Source organism: Portunus trituberculatus, chromosome 19, assembly GCF_017591435.1.
Source record: "Portunus trituberculatus isolate SZX2019 chromosome 19, ASM1759143v1, whole genome shotgun sequence".
Classification (NCBI taxonomy): Eukaryota; Metazoa; Arthropoda; class Malacostraca; order Decapoda; family Portunidae; genus Portunus; species Portunus trituberculatus.
In genome coordinates, this window is record NC_059273.1 from 4,105,001 (window position 1) to 4,123,554 (window position 18,554).

General features: G+C 43.1%; 1 pseudogene; it reads left to right on the top strand.

The window, feature by feature from the left end:
- Positions 1-18,554, top strand: part of LOC123506309 — a 45,462-nt pseudogene that overhangs the window by 15,944 nt on the left and 10,964 nt on the right.

Below are 18,554 nucleotides of genomic sequence, written 5' to 3' on the forward strand. Positions count from 1 at the left end.
AAGAAAAGAAAAGAGAGAAAAAAAATGTGAGGGTGAAAGAAAAGCATTAAAAGAGAGTTTCATTTCCCAAGGTGGATATTTCAGCGCCATTACCCCGTCGTGTGATTCTGTTTTACGCTTTGCCCAAATTAAAGCTTGCTAATGATTCGTCGTCTTGTCTGCGGGCTCTAATTATACTTCCTCCCTCCCGTAATGCTCGACGCTGCCTGCCACCCTCACCTTTGTTTTCCAGCCATCTCTTCCAACTCCTCCAACTTCCCCATTCCCAGTCACGTCTTCCAGTTAAGGGTACATTGCGGCGTCTCTTCTTGTAATCTCAATCACAATATTTCTTTCCTGACCTCTCCTTTAGTCGGTTCTTGAGTGGTTCAGGTTTAGTATTAGTGTCGTTATTACCGTGTGTGTGTGTGTGTGTGTGTGTGTGTGTGTGTGTGTGTGTGTGTGTGTGTGTGTGTGTGTGTGTGTGTGTGCTTAGGACTTCCGCCATCTCAGTCTTTCATGATCAGTGTCTCAATTATGACGACTATAGTTCGGTCCTTCTTTTTATTTATTGTATTATTATTTTTCCCTCTTTCTTTTCTTTTTTTTTTTTTTTTTTAGCTGTGTGATGTTTCCTTCCGATGGTTCCCTTATTTTCTTTCTTGTTAGTATTTATTTTCTGATCTATTTGGTGTATCTCTTTCATGGTTCTCTTACTTTCCTTCTTACTATTTCATTCTTTCTTTCTCCCTTCCTTATTTTCTCCTTATTTCTTCATGCTGTTGTTGCTGTTGTTCTTGTTATCATCGTCATCGCCGTTGTTATATATCATTATTTTTATCATCATCTTTGTTATTGCTCCTCAGAATCTATTTCCATCCGTCATTGATCAAACCCTCCTCCTGTGCTGGTATGTTCATATTCTTAGTTCACTGTTGGGTGTTGGAATGTAGTAGTAGAAACAGCAGCAACACCCTTAAGGTTATTGTTAGGTGTTCGTGGGAGAGTGTATTCAAAGATGTGTTTATCGCCACCTATCGCTAATTCGCTACTGTTAGCAGCTCGTGGAGGGTTCATACCAGCAGGGCCGCGAGGAGAGGAGGACCCAGAGAGCGAAGGGAACACAAGGCGGGGGCGGTGGTTTTATCATCTCTCCTTCATCACCACTCGGGCCACAAACCATAAAACACAGTGATGGTAGCAGTATAACATCACCAGGCGTAGTATATGGTGATAATAGAAAGTACTCGTAGTAGAATTTCGTGTTTGTGTTTCTACTACTACTACTACTACTACTACTATTACTACAACTGCTGCTACTACTACTGGTGGTGGTGGTGGTGGTGGTGGTGTTGGCGCTGAATTTTCGTGGGTTTCTCTTTAACTGAATTATTTTGACGGAAAAGAGATGTTGGACACTTTGGGAAGAGGGTGGAGGGACATGGAGGGGACTTGTGCGGAACGTGTCAACATTTTACTGTGATGAGAGAGAGAGAGAGAGAGAGAGAGAGAGAGAGAGAGAGAGAGACTAATCCTTTCATTTAGTATTCATATATTTGTGCGACTTTTACTTTCCTCTTCATTTTTCTTTCAACTTTCTTTTTCTATCTTCTAATCCATGTTTGTTTATTTATTTTGTTTTATTTCCTCCCGTCTTTCATAGTTATTGTATTCTCTCTCTCTCTCTCTCTCTCTCTCTCTCTCTCTCTCTCTCTCTCTCTCTCTCTCTCTCTCTCTCTCTCTCTCTCTTGATAGCTTTGTTTAATGTTTTTTTTTCTTTTTGATTTCAATTCCTTTTTTTTTTTTCTTCCTCCTTCTCCACTTTGCTCACTCTCCAAGTCTCTTTCGTGCTTCTTTTAATTCGTTTTCCTCCACTTGCTCATTCATTTGCGCTCTTGCTTTTGTTTTCCTCTCTCTCTCTCTCTCTCTCTCTCTCTCTCTCTCTCTCTCTCTCTCTCTCTCTCTCTCTCTCTCTCTCTCTCTCTCTCTCTCTCTCTCTATCTCTCTCTCTCTCTCTCTCTCTCTCTATCTATCTATCTATCTATCTATTTATATGTCTGTCTATCCGTCAAACAATCTATCTTGTTTAGTGGTAGTAGTTATAGAAGTAGGGACAGTAGTAGTACCAGTAGTAGTAGTAGTAGTAGTAGTAGTAGAAGAAGAAGTAGTAATAGCAGTAATAGTAATAGCAGCAGTAGTAGTAGTAGTAGTAGTAGCAACAGCAGTAGTAATAGTAGTATGTAATAGGCGCTGTGTTATTGTTGTTATTATGGTACGTAACAGCTGTAGCGGTAGTAATACACAAGTGCACATGAAAGTAGCAGCAGCAGGAGTGGCTGTGGCGGCAGTAATGGTGGTGGTGGTGGTGGTGGTGGTGGTGGTGGTGGTGGTGGTGGTGGTGGAAGAGGGAGCACAAAATCTCTTCCACCTCAGGGCCGCTGTTTGCACGTTTGGTCGAGTATTGGGTTGTTACAGAGGGTATTTTTGTCTTTATTTGCACTGCCCTTGATATCTGATCCTCTCTCTCTCTCTCTCTCTCTCTCTCTCTCTCTCTCTCTCTCTCTCTCTCTCTCTCTCTCTCTCTCTCTCTCTCTCTCTCTCTCTCTCTCTCTCTCTCTCTCTCTCTCTCTCTCTCTCTCTCTCTCTCTCTCTCTCTCTCTCTCATTCTTTCTTTGTGAGTGTAGCTCATTTTCCACCGTTCTTTTTTTATGAGTTTCGGTCATTGGCTCACTATTTTCTTTTCTTTTCGTGGGTTTCCTCTTTCCTTTTTATTAACCCTCTCCTCTGTGTTTTCCCACCACTTCCCTGCGGCTCCTCATCCTCTCCCTCTCTCATCGCTTCTTCTCAACGTATTACAGACGAATTTACCTCCATATTGCAGTTTTACAGTTAAAAAAAGACATATTGACTTCCTTATCATAATATTACATGTGTTGGCTTGGTAGATCTTTGCGAGTGGGATTGCGTTGTTGCTATTTTTGTATAGATATGTACCTGAAGCTTCCAATAAGTCTTCTTTGGTGTGGGAAATGCTTTCAAACCGACGCGTCACGGATTGGCGGGAGGACAGGGGTTTGGGGGGAGGGAGGCAGAGAAGATCGAAGGAGAAAGCGATTGGGAACGAGTCACACTGAGTTTGGCATTGTTTTGACTTGCGTGTGTGATTCAGAGTGAGCCATTGTGTGGTGCGAGTGATGGCGTGATGTGGTTGTGTGTGGTGAGGAAACAGACCAGCGGAGAAGGGCTGTGTGGGCGGGACGTGGTGTTGTAATGATGAGGAGGCAAGGATGGTGTGGTGCAGCTGATGGTGGGGTGTTGCTGTGGGCGTGGTGTACAAGAAGGGAGACCATCAGGCAGTGGTGAGATCATTTTTTCACCTATGACCTTATGTTGGCGTGCTGGACTTTGGCTCGTCTGCCGCCACACTTAGGCAGCTGAGGCCTCGTTTCGTCTGGTCTGAAGGCAAGGTTCCGCTCTCCAGTCTCTTCTTGAAGGAAGGCAGTAACTGCTCGCTCAGTAGTGGAATAGTGACAATGATAATGATAATGGTGATAATAGTAATAATAATAATAATAATAATAATAATAATAATGATAGTAGTAGTAGTAGTAGTAGTTGTTGTAGTAATGATAATAATAATAGTAGTAATGATAATGATAATAATAATGATAATAATAATAATAATGATAATGCTTATGATAATGATAATAGTAATAATGATAATAATAATACGCAAACTTACAAATCAGTAAACATGAACCAGCAGGTGGTAGTCAGCAGTTAGTACAGTAGTTCAGCAGTGAAAAGCTTGTATACGCGCCTTACATCTTCAACACCACACCTTATTTTGACTTGTATTAATCTTATCTCACCGGACGTACCACTACCAGGCAACAAAACACCTCATACGTTTTTCTCCCTGCCTCTTTCTGCTCGGGTACCAGGCATCGAAGGGCGCCACAGGCAAATCACATCGTGTTTTGCGTGAAGGTGCAAGTCGGCAACATTTGATCAGGTCATCGTCCGCTCCTGCAGATTACGTGGCTGGCGGATACGAGCATCAATATGTCTAGCGGTATATGGAATTAAGGAATTATTACCCGCACGGCTTTCCGTTTTTTACCTAATAAGAAGAGTCAATTAATTTTCAGGTTCCGTCTTCGAAAATTAAAAGGAAGACACGATATTAATCCAGAGTTTTGATGAACCACATTTGTTATATACATATCGATGTCCTCTGCACGAATGAAGGAGGGAGGGAGGGAGGAAGGAAGGAAGGATGAAAAGGAGAGCGGGAGGGAGGGAGGCAGCGTCCGGAGGGATGAACCACACACTTATAGTAAATCCATAATTAATTACAGTTTGTACGCAGCTTGCAGACAGACTCCGCAATGCAGCCTATGCGTACCCTCCGTTCCTCAGCCTCCCTTCAGGCACATGTCGCCGCTGACACACCAGCGCGGCTCCTGCTTCGTCTGATTTTGCTTTCCTTCGATTCATATTTCCGTTGATATCAAATGGATTTTCTTTTTCTTTTCGAACCTAATAAAATGCTTGGTGTAGACACTTTTGGTGTAGACACTTTTGGCTAAAAATGCCGTCTAGGAAATACATCATGATTTAAGGTAATCTGAGACACTTTGGGGTCATTTATTATTCTTGCATTTCTGAGGAACTTGTAGACTCAAGGGATACTGTGCTGTGCTCTCATGTTAATGCTTCCCATGTCAGGCATGTCTTTCCTCGCCACTAGTCCTTTAATGCAAGTGTAATCTACTGAGTGTTGGCGTCACTTTCGACCACTGAAGCCGCCAGTATATTAGCGACATCCTCCTTACTGGAGTGTCGTGACCGTGAGTATACCACAGAAATGCATCTCACGCCCCTTTTAGTTAAGTATTCTCGCTGGCTTCAATGCTGCATGACCTCCTTTGCTTCTGTTCCTTGCTGTATAGAATACCTTGACAAGCGCCAGCCTTTCATCGCCTCTGCTGCATGACATTGCTTAAATGACGCATTAACACTGTTGCTCATTCGAGAATATCTTCCTTCCTGATGGATCTGAGGTCAATGTTCAACGGAGAATAATTGGACACTTTTTTGTGACTGCATTTGATTGGTCGCTCCAGGCGAAACATGGCATGGCATATTCGTCAAAATATTTCGAAAAGAAATATACAATTTTTTTTCCTATTTATTCTATTTATTATTTTTCTAATGTTACTTTATAACGCTGATGGATAATTTTTCGTCGCCAGTTCTCGTGTTTCAAAATAGAGATGACTGTCCCCCTCTGCATATGAAGGATATGGTGGCCGGGCGGCGTGCTTTTTTTTTTTTTTTTATGAGGAAAGTCTTTGCAGTGTCATGTCGCTGGCGGACCTCAAAGCACCCGCCGTGGAATGATTCAAGAGGTGGTTCCTTGAAGTTCTACGGGGAGAAGAAATAACAAGAGAAGGAGCAAGGAAAGGATAAGGATAATGTGTTGAGGATTAGTGAGAGGTAGTGGTGAAGTGGCGAGACAGTCAAGGTGAACTAAACACTACCAGACCACGCTCATCCTGCATAGTCTTGATTGAGAGCGTCGAGTGTTCTGCAGAGAGATCGTTTTCCGGGTGTTTCCTCCCCTGCCATGATAATTTAGACAACTTCCGCGACTTTCTCAGTGCTTCTAGAATATCATCACTGCAGTGGAGTGGAGGGAAGGATGATGTAATGTGTCACTCAGGGATGTCATGTGTCAGGGAGGAGAGAAAACCCGGCTAAGGTCGTGAAGCAGGAGAGGAGTAAAGGTCAGACTCAGTTTCCTCATGATTAATTTCCTCCTAACCAGACGCAGCAACACATGAAAAGTCATTACTAACGCTGAGACTCGCTTCCTGCATGTTTCGAGGAGGGATTGGACGTTACTCTTATTATGGGTTGCGAGTAACACCCAAAATGTCATCACAGATCCATGCAGTTTGCCAGCGTAAGAAAAAAAAAAGTACAGCCATTCCTTTCCCTCTGAATATATATTCTCTCCACAGATAAGGAAAAATAAATGGCGTCATGTGATAATAACAGCGAAAACAAGTGAATTCGTACACAAAAACTTAACAACTACCATCAGAGTTAATTAACAGTTGGCACTCAAAATATGTGACTCCTAAATGTGAAGGGTAAAAACTGCTGAAAATCCTGACACACGCTTGTTAATCCGGAGAAAAGTAAGCTTTTAACGAGCGCCAGAGAGAGACGGGGTCGATGGTGTCGCCTCCTGGCAGCTGACGAGGGTAGGATAGCAGCAGCAGCAGCAACAACCTCGTCGCAGTGTTGCCATGATAGTGTCAATTCACGCCAGACCATCGCCAGCTCTCGTTTACGCTGATTTTTTTATGCTTTCGCCATTAGCACGTAAGATATTGACGCCATTCGTTTCCACGGCGACGACCATAAGTGTATGCTGTATACACCTGACGCTGATGCAGGTGTGATATATGTATGTGTGTTTGTATGCAGGTATATACGTGAGTGTGCATATACTGCATGTATGATTTCCGGCACACACACAAACGACTCAAACAAGATATTAAATATATCTAACGTTTGTCCATTTCCATAAGCATGGTGTGTGTGTGTGTGTGTGTGTGTGTGTGTGTGTGTGTGTGTGTTACTTTAACTAGCGAATTAGCGAAACTACTTCACTATGCGTTGTCAAAACAGATAGTGGCCAGACCGTGTTTATTTACTACACCATCAGAGGCGTCACACTTATGGCGTGAAGTGTACTGTAAGTACGGCACAGGTCCAGACAGATTTATTTATTGATCGTGACGTGATCATGATGTTAGTGCTGAGTCATTTTGGAGCTTTAACCCCTTCAATAGTAGGCCACATTTTTACCTTGAGATTTGTGTACAATTAGACCATTTTATAGACATTAGGAAGAGTCTATACAGGTCAGAAGATTAGTGGCCACAGTCTTCACTATTCTAATCCCCCGCATGAGTTCCTAAAGCTGCATAAAATCACCAAATAGTAAGCAGAATGAATATGGAAACGCATCATGGTACTGAAGTGATAAAAAAAAAAAAAAATAGGCACAATAATAGGTAGAAATAGCTTGGTATTATAGAGACTGTCACTTGCAGACCTGGTGACTTCTTTTCAACTTTATTTTCTCACGTTATTATGTTTTGTCACAACAGTGAGGGGATGTGATGCAGAGGTGTGTTCATCTGCGGCACCGATGCTTGGCTGGAAGACGTCACTCGTCCTTTTTCGTTACTTGATGGTTTCCACGAGAAAGGCGCCATTAAAAAACCAGTGTTTCGAGATAATCATTCCGGAGCCTCACTCACCACGCCAATTTTGTAACAAGAAAGGAAAGTAAAACAAAAGAAAAGAAAGAGAAAGCGGTCTTGATCAGCAATATGACCTTTTTTTTTATTGAAGTTTTGCTGCCCTTGGTCGGTTTTCCCCTCTTACTTAAAAAAGGTGTGAATGTATTGAAGAACGAGCAAGGGAAGAGATAGATGATTGGTTAGTAACGTAATTGAAGCGTCGCTCGTGCTTGACAAAGAAGGTTAAGTAGTTCTATTGTAGGACAGAAAATAGCAGGGAATGAAATAACATGAGAATAACGAAAAAAAAAGTAACAAGAAAGAAAATAACAAGAAAAAGAATAATAAACATGTTGAATGCTTTTATTTGTATTTCAGACGTATGCCAACCTAACCAAACCGCTCTTACTATTTTTTCCGAAACAAAATTACTACTGCAAATTTTTTAACGATGCCTTCTTTCCTAACAAATACAGTTTCTTTTTCCATTATACTTTGTCCCTAACTTTCTTTCCCAGCATCAAGCAGTTCCGGTAGAATTAACACGCCACGGCCTCACCCAATAAATAAAGACCTTACAGACTTCAAGCGGATGACACTCAGATTAACCTCTTCAGTACCATGACGCGTTACCATATTCATTCTGCTTACTATTTGGTGATTTTATACAGCTTCAGTGATGTGTGGGGATTGAAATAGTAAAGACTGTGGCCATTAATCTTCTGACCTCCCCCATCCTAATGTCAATAAAATGGTCCAATCGTACACAAATCTCAAGGTAAAAATGTGCCCCAGTATTGAAGGGTTAGGGACACTCTCTGCCCGATACGCCAGCCAACACCTCCTCCCCACAGTGTTATGAAGATGGATTTTGGTACTTAAGGTAATGAAGTGAATATTGAAACAGGTGATTAAGCTAATTCACTCGTTTAGGCAAGGAGATGAGTAACTAGATCGCTCATTACCTGTAGTTAGGATAGTAAGATTAAGATTGAAATAGAGCAAAACAAAGAGGGAATTACGAGGTACAAAATGGTGATAATGTTGATGGTGGTAATGATGGGAATGCGAATAATAATGAATAATAATGAATTGCGGTGTGATTTAGTGTAGTGAAGGAAATGAAGTGATTAATGAAACAGTCACCTTAATGGCCTATTATCTGAAGTGTGCTTGAGGTGAAGATGATGGAGGTGATGGTGATGGTGATGATGATGATATAATAGTGGTGGTAGTAGTGGTGGTGGTGGTGGTGGTGGTGATGAATACTATGATGATAATGGTGGCGGTGGTAAAGAAAAAGGAGAAAGACGAGAAGGAATTGGAGAAAGAAGATGAGAAAGAATGAAAATAAGAACACCCACACGAAAAACAAGAACAAGAAAAATAACAACAAAATATAACAAACAACAACAACAACAACAACAACAACAAAAGGTAGAAAATGGCCTGTAACAACAGCAACGACGACGATGATAAAGATGAAGAATAAGAAAAGAAGGAGAGAAGAATACAACAACAACAACAACAACAAAGAAAAAAAGATAAAAAAAAAAGAAAAAAGATAAAACAAGAAATACAAGATCCAGAACAAAGGAATGGAAAGAAGTGTACTCGTGAGAGAAAAAAGAAAAAGAGGAGAAGGAGGAAAAGAGAAGAGAAGAGAATAAGGAAATGATGAGTTAAGTAGACGAGAGGATCACATGATTAAAACCAGGCACGTGTTGGTGATGGGGATGGTGGTGGGGGAGCCTTCTCTGGTCACGAGGAGAGAAGGAAAGAAGGAAGGAAGGAAGAGAGGAGGAAGGTGATGATGACGGTGATATGTGTTCTGCATTGCGGATTAGAACGAAGGAGTCTGAAGATAGAAGAAGAAGAAGAAGAAGAAGAAGAAGAAGAAGAAGAAGGTGTTGAGAAGGAAGGGAAAAGTGACGACGAAGAAGAAGAAATGGAACATTATTGCCATCACCAACGCAAACAACAACAACAACAACAACAACAACAACAACAACAACAACAACAACAACAACAACAACGAGGAGGAGGAGGAGGAGAATAAAAAAAGAAAAGAAGTGAAATAAGTAAAAAAATATAGAGAAAAGATAAGAAACGCTCAAAACAATAGCATAAAGCCGTGGATAGATGGCTCAGGTAACAGTAGCAATAACAACAAAATTTGGAAGAAGAGAATAAGAACAACAGCTATGACTAGAAGGAAACAAACCAGATCGTCTTATTCTTGGCCACACTCCGCTGCCGCCCTCCTCTCCTGTCGGGCATTACACAGTCAGTCAGTCAGTCAGTCAGTTTTCACTCCTGCTGGTCCTTCACCGCGACAAGTTTCTCCGGACAAAGATTTTTATCGTTTTAAACCTCTTGAAGGAGACTTTGTCCCGACCACTCGAGAAGGCTTGAGGGCGAAGCCTTGTGTCGTGAGAGGCGGAAGGAGAGGCAAAGACGAACAGGACGGGGCAAGGAGAAGATTCCGGGAAGGTGAATAGGAGAAGGAAAGAATGGGAAGTATGTAAAAAAAAAAGTGTGAAAAATGTAAAATTGGGGACTAAATTAGAAGAGACAGGTGAAAAAAGGAGGAGGAGGAGGAGGAGGAGGAGGAGGAGGAGAGACTTGAGGGATAGAAAGTCAGGTTGAGATAAAAGACATAACTAAGATGAAAACAACGTGTGAATGGCTTCGTGATTACATATATTGACACAGTGTTATGAAGCTTTCCATACACATAAGTACAGTGGTTCTGCTTGTCAGGTATTCTGCGTTAGCGTGAGTTGTGCCTCGAGCTACGAAGATTTTCAAAGTTTTCAGTCAATATTCACCACATACTGAGTCGCCAGAGCTACAGGTGGCACCCAGAAGACGCACCACAGGTCAGTCCAACGAGTATGAGTTTCCTGCAATGGACAGAGAAAAAGATTCCCTTGAGATGGAGACGAGACTTTCTCAGCTTTATGTTTTTACTAAGTGTTGTGGTGGACATGCGCTGGTGGACCGGAGGCGCTACACACACGAGTCTTCATTAATTTCACTGACACGGACACGGTGGCGAGTAGTGGGTGAAAATGCTGAGTTCTCGAGCTGTGAAATGCCTCACTGTTTCATAAAGCATTTTGACGGAGCTGCGTTGGATTTGAGAAGCTTTAATTTAATTGTTTCACTTATGTATGTATGTATGTATGTATTTATGAATGTACGTATGTATGCATGTACTGTCTAGTTGTTGGACCTTACAGGTGTTCAAAAGCATATGAGTATAAGCATGTATTTTATTTTTCCAACGTATTCTTTATTATTATTCAACTACTTAATTCTTTGTTTACTTTTGTATTTTATCAATTCCCTTCATTTGTATGTATCTACCATGCTATTCCACTTCAGCTGAACTCTTGCCATCTTCCTCGTACAAGTGAATGTGGGGTGAGGGAAAGTGACGTGTCTTTCTCCCGGGGTGAGTCTTCCTGCAGCAGCCTCTGGAGGGCGTCGTGCGGCGGTGTGCGTCAGCCCGCGAAATGGCTCACACTCGTCAAAGCCATTCTGGGAGGCTGCACAAATGAGAGGCGCCTGCACACGCCTTTCCTATTCTCCCTTCCCTTCTTCTGCATCCCTGATAGTCGCTCAGAATATCATGCAGAAAACTTGCCTTGTACTCTAGTTAGATATATGTAGAGGCTTACGTAGTGTCATCTTTTCTAATTGTTGTTATGTTACCCTTAGCTGACACCTACCACCCCCAAAACCTCACGTGGGATCGATGTTGTAGTGTATTAGTTGTTTACAGAACGCGGCGTGTGTTGAGCGGCTGGTGTGAGTCCAAGCAGTGACTGACAAAGTTGTAATGGTGGCCTGATTTCAGTGACGTGATACTGAAAAGTAATTATGAGAGAGTAAATTCATACATCACCGGTTCTCTCTCTCTCTCTCTCTCTCTCTCTCTCTCTCTCTCTCTCTCTCTCTCTCTCTCTCTCTCTCTCTCTCTCTCTCTCTGTCTATCCGTCTAACTATTCCTCTGAGCTTAATGGCCTGTGTGTGTGTGTGTGTGTGTGTGTGTGTGTGTGTGTGTGTGTGTGTGTGTGTGTGTGTGTATTTGACATCTTCCAGGTAGCAGGAGCCCCTTGAGCTGTCTGAGAGTGTCTGGAAACTGTTATTCCGAGCGAGTCAAGTGCGTGGAATGAAAAAGTGAAACATATCACTGTCTCTTGTTCCTCTTGTTCCTCACGACAACAGCATTTTAGTTGTTCAGCTCTTGTGTTTCACGTCACTTTTCCTTTTATCAATCACAGCCTGCCGACACCAGTGACGCCAGCAGTATTCGATTGCAAACCCTCGTCCCTTCTGGTCAGTTAGCAGCAAGAAACACGATCGTAACACGGACTGTGTGTTATAAATTAACGGGTTTTTTTTTTTTTTTTATGCGGTACGCTGAGTTATTTCTTTGCTTGCTTACTTTCTTGTTTATTTGCGTGTGATGTGTTGTGTGGTGTAGTGTGCGACTGGCGCCCTGCCCTGGTGAAAAAAAGGCTGTGAAGCGAGGCAAGTCAGCAGCACCAGTCCATTCTTCCACTAACCGGGCAGGCTGGCGGCGGGGCTGTGGAGGGCCAGTGGTTGGCGGCGTGGTGAGTGTCTGCAGCTGCGGCATGCAACAAGTTCGGCGGTAATAATTTCAGTACATAACTGGAGGAGACATTAGTGACGCGCTAAGTTTCCAAAGCTATTAATTGTTGTTAGCTTTGGCGCCGCTCTAGCGAAGAAATGAACGAGGCGTGATTTCTCAGTTCACGTAACACAAAGTTCATTACGACGAGAAAGACCAAAAAAGCTGCACGCTCCCTCTAGCAGCGCCCGGCACAAGGCTGGCGGTGACAAAAAGCAGTGCCGTCCTTTCAGACGCCTCCTCTCTCCGGCGTAATGCATTGCTGTTAGCAGCTGCGGACCAGGTCCTCAGTGAGCACTTAAAATTTATGAGCAAAATTTCAGAATTTTTAAAAATTACCACTGGAGTACCGAGGAAAAAGATCCATAAAGGATGACTCCGGTGAAATGCAGACAGGTGTATACCACTGGGCACGAAGCAGGCAGCATCACACCCAGGTACAGAAGCACCAGCCATCATTACCTGGTGACAGGTGTGTTGGAGGAATTATGGAAGTTTCTGCAGTATACATTAAGGGAAGACGGAATTACTTATATTTCACTTCAAACTAACGCGTTTGCACAACGTTTGAGTTACTGTGTGTCTTCAGTTGTTACAATGATCGGTGTATTTTTCTGTTTGTTTTGTCTTAAAGCTATCAGTAAAATAATACCTTGTAGACTAACTAATAACATTGTATTGCAGAGAGAGAGAGAGAGAGAGAGAAAAAAAAAATCTATCATGCATTTCTCGTTTACAGCAAAATGCGTATACTGTTTTCCCTGTCCCTCACTCGCAGGCTGGCGGGAACAAACAGACTGGCGTGAAGACCAGCCCGCCGCCTCATTCCGCCGCGGCCCCCACCTGCTGCCGGACCTGCCCTCCACCGTGGCAGTCACAGCCGGCAGACTCGCCACACTCCCCTGCCGCGTCACCAACCTCAAGGGCAGATCAGTAAGTCTTATTCCTGGTGCAATAGTTCATGGGATCATGTTTTTTTAGAGTAAAGATAAGGTTTAATAATGGTAGTGGTAATGGTAGTAGTAGGGAAAGCAGCAGTAGCAGCAGCAACAACAACAGCAACGGTGGTAGTAGTAGTAGTAGTAGTAGTAGTAGTAGTAGTAATAGTAGTAGTAGTAGTAGTAGTAGTAGCAGCAACAATAACAGTGATAATAACAACAAAACACCATCACCACCACTACCACCTCCATCACCATTCTAGTTGTAATTGGCATGCCGCAACACCACCACCACACCATGCACCACCACCACCACCACCACCACCACCACCAAAAAAAAAAAAAAGGTAAATAAAAATATCGAAAAAACAAGCATACTAACAACATACCAATACTACCACCACCACCACACATTAACAACAACAACAACAACAACAACAACAACAACAACAACAACAACAACAACAACAACAACAACAACGAGACTCATCCACAGTAGTACATCAGAATTCATCTTGTGTCATAAACCCCCTCAGCACCATAAGCCCCTGAAGGAAAGGAGGCGCTCTAAGTGGAAGGCGTTGCTATCCATAAGGGTGTCTCTGGGGGCGTAGCATAGCCCTATCAGGCCCCGAGTAGCCCAGCAGAGAAGGGAGCGGCGGTCAGCGTGGTGTTAGTAATAAGACCTCAAGTAGTGGATAGCCGAAGTATGTCACCAAGGAGGAACTGGAATGAGAAGAGAGAGAGAGAGAGAGAGAGAGAGAGAGAGAGAGAGAGAGAGAGAGAGAGAGAGAGAGAGAAATGGATGCTTAAAAAAAAGTATGGACGCTGAATAGAAAGAGAAGGTGGGAAGGTTTAAGTATTATAGGAAGGATATGCGTCCTAGAAAAGCGGATTTGGAGATCAAGGGTAAGAAGGAAGAGTGGCTTAAAGATGGTGGGAAAGTGGCGGGAATCGTCTTAATGTTGTCTACAAAATGAGTCGTCCCACAAAGAGGTTAAGTCGTTAGCAGCACCCGCCGCCGCCGCCCAGCCTCTCAGATAGCCAGCCTCGCCTCGCCCCCCCTCCCAACACCCACCGCACGCCACCCTCTGTTAGCTTCTCTCGGTAATTCGCTTGATGTTGAAGTCATGATATTATTCTCAGCAAGTGACGTTACGGTAATGGAAGCTAATGGGTCCACGAGGAGCAACCCGCTTTGTTGGTGGTGTCTGTTTATCGATGGGTGTTTGGCTGCGTGGGAACTGTGTGTTTATACGTGTGTTTGCTGGTATGACTGGCTGGATGGCTGTCTGTCGCTCTCTCTCTGTTGATCTGTCTGTCTTCATGTTTGTCTGTTTTTGTCGATGTGTGTGTTTGTTTCTATCAGTGTTGTGTGATTGTAGTTGTGCCTGTCTCTTAACTGTCTGTCTATTTGTCTGTCTGTCTGATCTATTTATCTTCCTATATTTCTGTCACATAAGTTTATCTCTCATTACGTTGTTTAGCTTGATGATAACTCTTAACAACTTGACCAATAAAACACGAAATTGGCTCTTACCGAAAGTTTAATGGAACTCGTGACACTTGAGTAATCTCTAAAATATCTTTTATACAAGAAATAATGAGGTAATTGCTGCGGCTGCGTGACATTTTGCAAAACATGACTTATCCTTCAAGTTGGACGTGTTTGCGAGCATCTTTAAATCTCTTTTCTCTTCCGGCGTTGTTCATTGTAAGAAAAGAGGGGAGTTTAAATAAGTTTCGACACGTGACTTACTGGGGCTTTCCCGCTGCGTTCCTCTCATTAAAGATATCGCACACCTCTGTCACTGATGGGAGGAAACTAAGGAAAAAAAAATGAGTGGGATTAATTGTGTGAGGTGAGAAGGCTAATGTATTAATGTCTGGGGAACACTTGAGTCACAGGGTAGGGAAGGTCAGACCACCGCGCTAGGAAGGGTTAGAATTTACAAACGTGTGTAATGGAATGCTTCTCTTTCCTCGTCTTTTCTCCTCCCACTTATCCTTCTTATAGGTTATTGCATCCTGTTATCGGTCCCGGCATATTTCACGTTTATATTGGTATGTCGTGGAATTTATGCTATGTTGTGGGATGCGCGGAGAGAATTTCTAACCCACTCATCGCGAATACAAAGAGCCACAGCTGCGAGATCGAAGCAGACTGACTGAAACCTGGCGAACCGTACCAGTGAACCCCGCGTCACTGCATCACTGGACTGGGCGGAGGCAGTAGACCGTCACAGCCCCCCACCAAGGCGTAATGAAGCAGTGTAGGGCCAGACACACCCGCCCTAGGACGCCCATAACCCAGCCTCCGCCAGCAGCTGTACTACATTTATTGTGTCCACTCGTGCAGCGCCGTCCCTTCGTCCCTCATGTCCTCCGCTGTCCCCTCATTCCTCCCCCTCACTCCCCTCGCTTCCCTACATTCCCTTTCCCCGTTTTTCTCCTCTGACACTCACGATTTATTTTTATTTTCTTCTACTCCGTATCCATCATACAATTCTACCTGTCTACTGTATTTCTTATTCTCTCTCTCTCTCTCTCTCTCTCTCTCTCTCTCTCTCTCTCTCTCTCTCTCTCTCTCTCTCTCTCTCTCTCTCTCTCTTGCATGTGCACTATTCCCACGAGCTCATTTCTTTACCATCCATTACGCCACAAATGTCTCTTTCCTTCTATTCTCCCTGACCTGTATCCCTCCCTCCTCTCCCTCACTCTCCCCTTCACTCCCATGCCTCCACTTTCCTCCACTCCCAGGACTCCCATTTCTCTCCTCTCCTCTCCTCCTCCATTTCTTCCAGCTCCTCCCCCTCTCAGAGTTCAAGAGATTCACACGAAAACTTTTCATTTTTAGATTAAGTCTGGTAGAAGCAATAGAGAGAGAGAGAGAGAGAGAGAGAGAGAGAGAGAGAGAGAGAGAGAGAGAGAGAGAGAGAGAGTATTCTTTCTGTCTCTCGTTTCCACCACCACCACCACTGCCACCACCACCACCACCACCTTCATTTTATTGCATAATTCTCCATAAAATGTAGCGAACGATTATATCCGGATTAGTTTCGTCGCTGATAACACACACACACACACACTCTCTCTCTCTCTCTCTCTCTCTCTCTCTCTCTCTCTCTCTCTCTCTCTCTCTCTCTCTCTCTCTCTCTCTCTCTGCAGCCTTCGTTACCAGCTGGCCAACACACAGGAAGCAAAGTAAGGTTTAGGTACGAAAGGGCTTCACGGAGCGACCTTAATTGTTGCTTCTGGCTGAGTCCTCGTTTTTCGGCACTCGTGGAAAATTTTTGTAAACATCCATATAGTTCCGGTCAGTGCTCCTCTCCTCGCGCTTCCGTTGTTGGTGAGTCAGAGAGGAGAGATTTTACATTGAACTACATTAAACGACAGTGTATCCAGCGTAGCAGTTTTCATCGCGGATTAAGAGAAAGAAAACTGTTTATCCGCAGCTTTTGTCGACTTTAGTGTTCGCCTGATTGTATTTAGCTCTTCAGTTTCACGTCGAAGTTTGGGATTGGTTATGAAAAAGAGCTAAATAAAAATGTTGATTGATCCGCTAACAGATTAATGCTCGTAATATTTAACATGGATTTTCAGGGAGAAATTAGTAGATATGTGAAGATATGTAGGACAAATATATAATGAATAGATGTGTGTGTGTGTGTGTGTGTGTGTGTGTGTGTGTGTGTGTGTAATTCACCTCAGTCGTCTACTGGTCACCCAGCCAGTCTTTCCCATTACGGAGCGAGCTCAGAGCTCATAGACCGATCTTCGGGTAGGACTGAGACCACAACACACTCCACACACCGGGAAAGCGAGGCCACAACCCCTCGAGTTACATCCCGTACCTATTTACTGCTAGGTGAACAGGGACCACACATTAAGAGGCTTGCCCATTTGCCTCGCCGCGCCGGGACTCGAACCCGGCCCTCTCGATTATGAGTCGAGCGTGCTAACCACTACACTACGCGGTGTGTGTGTGTGTGTGTGTGTGTGTGTGTGTGTGTGTGTGTGTGAGAGAGAGAGAGAGAGAGAGAGAGAGAGATAGTTTGAGTGAAAATTGTAATTATTTCGCGTTGTCTAAATAAATGTGACAGAGTAAATAAAACATTTACGTTTGAAAAAATAACCAATGAACGAATACTCGTACATTTTTTTTTTTTTTTTCTATTCTGTCTGGTAGAGTAATTTCAAAATGAATGAAGAATTACGACGGAAAATTAAACCAAATTATTAACGTAATACCAACAAAAATCATTAAAGTAGATATGAACTGTACGACTTACGAACTGGAGAAAAAAAAAAAAAAAAAGTTTGTGATGTTCTCAAATGAAGGACAACAGAGAGAGAGAGAGAGAGAGAGAGAGAGAGAGAGAGAGAGAGAGAGAGAGAGAAGGAACAATAAATACATACATGCTTGCACATCAACCATAAAAATGAAATTAAAAAGACTGAGAATATAACCATTGTGTGCAGAGAGAGAGAGAGAGAGAGATGATGAGTACAGGCTGTGTTCTGTATCCTGATGGTCTGAACCGCTAGTCAGCAACGCACCCTGGAGAGAGAGAGAGAGAGAGAGAGAGAGTAAGAGTATACGTTTTATGACGAACTGATTACGGATTACACCTAATAATCCTTAACCTCATTGAAATAGGGAATTATTATGCTCATACACAACTGACGGAATGACTAACAAGGAGAGAGACAATACCAAACATTAATAAATTGACAAAGAAATCTAAACACGCATAATGATCCAATTTTTGCTCCTTTTTAGTGTTCGTTTCTTTTAATCTCAGTTACAGCATTCATTTCTGCGATAGTTAGAAATCCCAGTGGCGCAAACCAGTCATGTCGCTGAAATAGAAGTGATGAGCCTCGTGGAAAGAAGAAAAGGGCGAAAAACAAACCTAAAATTTCCTTATTAAACTTTTCAGGCATTAAAAGTTACGTGTTAAGTCAGTGTTAAATCTAAAGTTACTGCTGACACGTGCGAGGCGAGGGAGAAGTAATGAAGCAACGGTGTCTTTAGAAGAGTATGTGGGAAGTAACTCTTTTGTCATTATGATGGCGACTCAATGGGAACAATCTCTTTTCTTTCGTCATTGTTTGTCCTTTTCTTCAGTAAGTTACATGTCGAGTGGTTAAGTGAAGGTTGAAGTAACGCAGGAATGTTCAGAAATTGCGATTATTTTCTTCTGTTTTAGGATTTTTTTTTTTTTTGCCCCATTTTCCAAAGTGATAACGTAGATTTTTTTTTTTTTTACTTTTTTTCATTGAGGGGAAAGAAAAAGAAAATCAAACTAGCAGGTTCCATTTCTGCTCTTTTGTTTGTGTTGACTTTACTGCTGGTTGAGTCTCTCTCTCTCTCTCTCTCTCTCTCTCTCTCTCTCTCTCTCTCTCTCTCTCTCTCTCTCTCTCTCTCTCTCTCTCTCTCTCTCTCTCTCACACACACACACACACACACACACACACACACACACACCTGCCTGATTAATAACTGGCTTCACCTGTGGCCTCTGCAGGTATCGTGGATCAGGCATGAGGATCTGCAGGTGCTGGCCACGGACGAGGTTATCATCACCACTGACCAGCGCATCAAGGTGAGTCACGGTGAGACAAGTCAGGTCAGTGGCGACTTAT